The sequence below is a fragment of the Topomyia yanbarensis genome, chromosome 2 (assembly GCF_030247195.1).
Source record: "Topomyia yanbarensis strain Yona2022 chromosome 2, ASM3024719v1, whole genome shotgun sequence".
NCBI lineage: Eukaryota > Metazoa > Arthropoda > Insecta > Diptera > Culicidae > Topomyia > Topomyia yanbarensis.
Genome location: NC_080671.1, coordinates 224,692,823 through 224,700,072, shown reverse-complemented (window position 1 = coordinate 224,700,072; position 7,250 = coordinate 224,692,823).

Below are 7,250 nucleotides of genomic sequence, written 5' to 3'. Positions count from 1 at the left end.
GAACCTTGGGAAGTACTCGTGAGAACCTTATTAAGAATGGGCCTTTTTAGTCTTAAGAAGGCTTTATGATGACTTTGTAGTCTCCTTGTAGAATAATAAGTTTTATGCTCGGTTTTATACAACAAGTCTTGATGACCTCTTCAAGTGTACCTTAAAACTAACTTTGTTACTTGGGTCGCCACTGTGATTACAGGATAAAAACCACTACAATAAAGTGTGCATATCGCCTACAATCATCAACCAGCCAACGAGAACGTCAATTTTACAAAATTTTACAATACGTATCCCACTTCATACCTTTTTCCTTTACTACCATAAGAGGGGAGCAAGACGCCCCTAAATATGGGCCTAATAACTAATAACCTTAGTTATATATATATATATATATATATATATATATATATATATATATATATATATATATATATATATATATATATATATATATATATATATATATATATATATATATATATATATATATATATATATATATATATATATATATATATATATATATATATATATATATATATATATATATATATATATATATATATATATATATATATATATATATATATATATATATATATATATATAATGAATAAAATGAATAATTGATTGATTTGATTCTTTTTATTCATTTGATTCGTTTGATTCATTTGATTTATTTGATTCATTTCATTCATTCATTTGTATGTTTTATGTCATTGTTTTTTGTTCTAATTTTTCAGGGTTCTCTTGGTCAAGTCTCTCCGTAGTGGGGAGACTTGACCAGGAAGGGCGTTCACAGAGAAACTTTCATAACTTTTGAGCGGGTAAATTCAAAATTGTGCAAAGAATCATGAACACGCACAATAACTCTATATCTCAATGACTTTTGAAGGACTGAATTTTTTTTGGAGATGTATGCAGGTTTGGCTGAAGGCCTGGTCAGGTCTCCCCATGGTCCCCTATAGTATTCCATGTTTCTTCAATGGCGCTTATGCGCACTGAAGTTACACCGCATTTTTCGACATTGTTTCACATATAATATTAAATATTAATTATAATATCAGTATTGTCTTGGGAAAAGACAAGAACATGATTTTCCACTTCATTTTTTACATATTCTGATTATTTTAGCTTCAATCAGTAGATTGCATTTTTATCGTTCTCCTTGTCTTCGATGTGGCCTCAATTTCTAGTAGCTAGTGTAAAAAAGCGCGCGTCATCGGTTATATATCGGACATGCAAAATCGGTCGATTTAGGTACTTAGGAGGTGCATGCTTTATACCGCTCAAAATGCATTCCCGCTAGCACAAAAACCCGCGCGAATATCGATTGCATGAAAGTCGATATTTTATTCAATCGTGAAGAAAAAAGCAATATATAGTTGTCTTTTCATTACTTATAGTAGTATTTATTTTTTTCAATCGTGAAGAAAAAAGCAATATATAGTTGTCTTTTCATTACTTATAGTAGTATCAATGATGATAAACCATAAACCATAAATGTTATGTTACGAAATCTTGATATAGGATTTATGTATTTTTCTTAGACCGTCGTGTTTTGCAGGAAGGAAGAAACAGGGAATAATAAATTCGTTCGCATGCCACCTGAAAAATTGATTCATTCAAGTATAGGCAACTGGTTGCCCGGAGTTTAAGTTGCATTTTTTACAAACCAAGTACTTCCGAATCAATTCCACAAACGATAAATCTATCAAAAATTCTCGGCTGCCCAGAACAACAAACACATGATAACATCTCTGAGAGTTGCATAGATCGTATCACTTATCAAGGTGAATCCAGATTTGTGTAACGCTTTACCCCATCCCACTAACAAAAACTCCTTCCCGTGGTAAACGTGGCGATGCAGAGGTATACACGGTCTCCATAACAACGTTTACCATACTAACATTCCTTTCCTTCTCCGATGACTGTAAGGACGTGACCGGCGCCGTTATTGACATTCTAAAGCATAGAACTCTCGAGACTTGTACATTGATGGTGGATTGCTACTCCCAGGCCCCATCTGTTGATTCTCGGTGCAATTTCGCTTGTTCTGGTCAATCACGGAGTAGCAACTACGAATTGTGCGGTCATCATGCTCATGCTCAATTATTACGATGATCGGTTGACTATGTCGTGAGTTTTTACTACAAATATACACAAAAGTCGCACTCACACGTATCATAGGTGTGTATTGATGACAAAATTTGTATGGCGTGTCATAACCGTGCATGAAAAATTTTCCATTAAAAAAAATCATCAATTATTAACTTTTGTTCATATCTTTGGCTTCATTTGGTCTATAAACAATCAGTGAGACGCATTTTGAAGGAAATGAGTCAGGGAATCTAGAAAAAATAGTTATTTTTAATTACAGTGTTGCCAAATATGCTATATTCCCAGTATAAAACATAAACTGCATTTTTCTCACAATTCGTGTACTTTTGTTTTGAAAATGATTATGCCATTGTGTTTCTCAGATAGTTTTATATATAAAAACATATTATGCATCAAGATAACTTAAGCTCATCCCCAGACACAGTCATTTGAAGCAAAAAATTAAACATTTCTCAGAACTCCCTTGGTATCTGGTACGCACTTTCAAACCGATAAATGACATATTTCTATGTGGTACTTTTAACGATAGTTTCTTGCAATCATATTAACGTTGCGATTACGTATGGCGCATTTCGAATATTGTCGTTTCAAGTATTTGTTTGAGGACTAGTTTAAACTGATAACAGTACTTTCATTTTATTTTAAATAACTCATTCCAACCTCAGTAATACCCCATCAATCAATACACTTTTCTATCGCTAGTTTCTAATGTCGTTTTTCATTGAAAAACACCGGGGCAGTGGATTGCACTGGTACGGATCGAGCTGTATGCTTTGTCTGGACCCGCTAATTCGCTCTGTGGTTGTCCAAACTTAAATAAGAATTTTGTCTAGACATTCTCGTCGTTTCAATATTTCTCTACGCTGTATTCGGGCAGTCACTAAGTCTCTTGGTAGCCGAGCGTCCAGAGATTTCAAACATCTTAAATCGCGCGCGCTTGCCAGAATACCTTTTTTCGAACCCCTATACTTGCTAACTAATATCTTCCTCCCGTGACACTTGTGGAGTGCGCAACAGGACTCTAGCAAAAGCAAGTATCGGACTAGCATTCCTTTCCTTTCCTACTGCGAGCTACGCTCGGGCCTGGCCCGCGCCGGTATTGATCAGTAAACACTTTAGGATTACCAGGAGTTGCACATTGAAAGATGTTACGCTACTCCCAAGCGTAATTATCTACTGATTCCCTGAGAAAATTTGGCTAGTCCAGATCGAGAACGGAGCAGCAGCCAGGGGTGCACATTCAAGTTCAAATCCCCCGTATGCGAGCTGGAGCGTGTCAAAAAAATGAAAAAAAACATTGCCCATAAAGTGATATGACCATCTGACGGAAAGTTTAGGCGCATGTTCAAGCGTAATTTATTTTATTTTTAACTTTGAACCCATGGATCATTGAAGTCGTTTCTAAACCTAAGATGTTGATTTCTCTTTACACTAGGAACTAGCACTTTGCAATATTCGGTAATTTTACCGAGGATTCAACTACTGAACGTTGCGTAACATGTTTGGTAAAAGGGCATATTTATTTATTTATTTATTTTCATCTGACCTACATGGTCTACATGAAATATAGATATTTCCTGATTTTATACCATAAAGCCACTATCGTACAGTCAATTGTATAATCAAGGCATATATATATATATATATATATATATATATATATATATATATATATATATATATATATATATATATATATATATATATATATATATATATATATATATATATATATATATATATATATATATATATATATATATATATATATATATATATATATATATATATATATATATATATATATATATATATATATATATATATATATATATATTCAGAAATCCGAACCGGTTCCAGAATGAGTTTAACTGGGTAGTTTCGGTACAGCCACCCTCAGCCCCACCCTTCATTTACCGTTACAAGTGATGCTCTGTTTTAATTACGACAGAACCCGAATGAGATGTACCTAAGCTGAGCCAATTCTTTTAATGGCATATGTAGTCGAATTCTTCCTACAATTCCAATGTTTATCACATTGCTTTGTGTAACTGGCACTGTGTGCTTGGATGGATATTAGATGTAGCTTAACTTAACGATTTCACCTTTGTTATGATTGACCTGTGGATTCTGCCCCGATTACGCTGAGCATGTTTTATTCCCTTGGTATCTGGAATGCACTTTCAAACCGATAAATGACATATTTCTATATGGTACTGTTAACGATAGCTTCTTGCAATCATATTAACGTTGTGAATACGTATGGCGCATTTCGAATATTGTCGTTTCAAGTATTTGTTTGAGGACTAGTTTAAACTGATAACAGTACTTTCAGTAATGCCCCATCAAACAATTCACTTTTCTATCGGTAGTTTCTTAGAGTAACAAACATACGGATCGAGCTGTATGCTTCATCTGAACCCGCTAATTCGCTCTTTGGTTGTCCAAACGTAAATAAAAATTTTGTCTAGACATTCTCGTCGTTTCAGTATTGCTCTACGGTGTATTCGGGCAGTCACTAAGTCTCTTGGTAGCCGAGCGTCCAAAGATTTCAAACATCTTAAATCGCGCGCGCTTGCCAGAATATCTTTTATCGAACCCCTATACTTACTAACAAACATCTTCCTCCCGTGACACTTGTGGAGTGCGCAACAGGCCTCTAGCAAAAGCAAGTATCGGACTAGCTTTCCTTCCCTTTCCTACTACGATCTACGCTCGGGCCTGGCCCGCGCCGGTATTGATCAGTAAACACTTTAGGATTACCAGGAGTCGCACATTGAAAGATGTTACGCTACTCCCAAGCGTAATTATCTACTGATTCCCTGAGAAAATTTAGCTAGTCCAGATCGATATCGGAGTAGCAGCCAGGGGTGGTCGCACAAGTTCAAGTTGAAATCACCCCGCATGCGAGCTGGAGCGTGTCAAAGAAATGAAAAGAAACATTGCCCATAAAGTGGTATGACCGACTGACGGAAAGTTTAGGCGCATGTTCAAGCGTAATTTATTTTATTTTTAACTTTGAACCCATGGATGATTGAAGTCGTTTTTAAATCTAGGATGTTGACTTTCCTTTACACTAGGAACTATCACTTTGCAATATTCGGTAATTTTACCGAGGATTCAACTACTGAACGTTGCGTAACAATTTTGGTAAATGGGCACATTTCCTGATTTAGAAAGCCACTATCGTACAGTCAATTGTATAATCAAGGCATTGCGTGAATGAAATTTGTATCCGTTGTGCCCAGCATTTCAATAACAAGAATGAATCTAAATATCAGAAAAAAACTGTTTGTTGGTGATTGTTAGCGCACCGATGCAATCCAGATACGTATCCGTAGATATACTCCTGACAATGTAAGCATATGTTTGGAAGGAAGCAAAAATTTAAATTTAAAGGAAAATTTCGATGAGGCGCTTATCTTGCTCCTTCAGGTGCTCCATTATCGGTATCCACTTGTTATCCGGTAAAATATTTTTCACTGTCACTAGCATTCAACTGTGGACACAACCGTATATAGATATATACAGGGTGTTTGGTTCACGATTGAAAACCTCTCGATAACCCAAATACATGAAAACAAGAAAAGATAAGTATATCATGCTAAAGAACGAATTATGCAGCTCTTCAAGACTAACAATCTGAATTAACAAAATGATGATGCTAACTATTAAGATTTTCGAGAAATGAGCGAAAAATCGATCAAAATCGTAAAATTTTCAATAAATTACTTTAAAAAGGTTACTTAACCTTAAAAAGGTTACTGAAACATGTGAGGAAATCTTTCAATGAAAAATTTGCTCACCTATCCAATAGACCCAAATTATTTGAAATCCAAAATATAATTTTTGAGTTAGAAGTATTTTAAGATAACTAAGTTTTCAACACAAAAAGTTCAATAACTTAGTAACGGTTGAGATTTGATGGTAGGGTAAAGTGCCTATTTTCACCATACTAAACAGGGTGCCTCACTAATTCATTAATTTCTCTGCCTACAATCAATGGAATGCATAAAAATTGACATCAACAGTTTTGCTTCGTTGTTAAGAACCAGTATAATAACACCAATGTGCTTAAAACAGTGAAATTCTGGTGTTTGAGCGCAACAAAAACTCGAATCGAGTGGCCCTATTGTTGCGCTACCATTTGACTCAATGCGTTGAACAAAGATGGCAGATACTGCTCTAACCAACGGCTTCAAATGGGTAGGGTGACAATAGAAACATGGCGAAAATGGGCTCAACACCCTATGTGTAGAACGATTTTTTCTCAAAATATGACAGTCAATCACCTCTCGAGAGGTTCTTCACCATGAACAAAACACCATATAAATATATATATATATATATATATATATATATATATATATATATATATATATATATATATATATATAATATATATATATATATATATATATATATATATATATATATATATATATATATATATATATATATATATATATATATATATATATATATATATAAAAATATATATATATATATATATATATATATATATATATATATATATATATATATATATATATATATATATATATATATATATATATATATATATATATATATATATATATATATATATATATATATATATATGCGTGGTGTTTGGTTCATGGTGAAGAACCTCTCGAGAGGTGATTGACTGTCATATTTTGAGAAAAAATCGTTCTACACATAGGGTGTTGAGCCCATTTTCGCCATGTTTCTATTGTCACCCTACCCATTTGAAGCCGTTGGTTAGAGCAGTATCTGCCATCTTTGTTCAACGCATTGAGTCAAATGGTAGCGCAACAATAGGGCCACTCGATTCGAGTTTTTGTTGCGCTCAAACACCAGAATTTCACTGTTTTAAGCACATTGGTGTTATTATACTGGTTCTTAACAACGAAGCAAAACTGTTGATGTCAATTTTTATGCATTCCATTGATTGTAGGCCGAGAAATTAATGAATTAGTGAGGCATCCTGTTTAGTATGGTGAAAATAGGCACTTTACCCTACCATCAAATCTCAACCGTTACTAAGTTATTGAACTTTTTGTGTTGAAAACTTAGTTATCTTAAAATACTTCTAACTCAAAAAGTATATTTTGGATTTCAAATAATTTGGA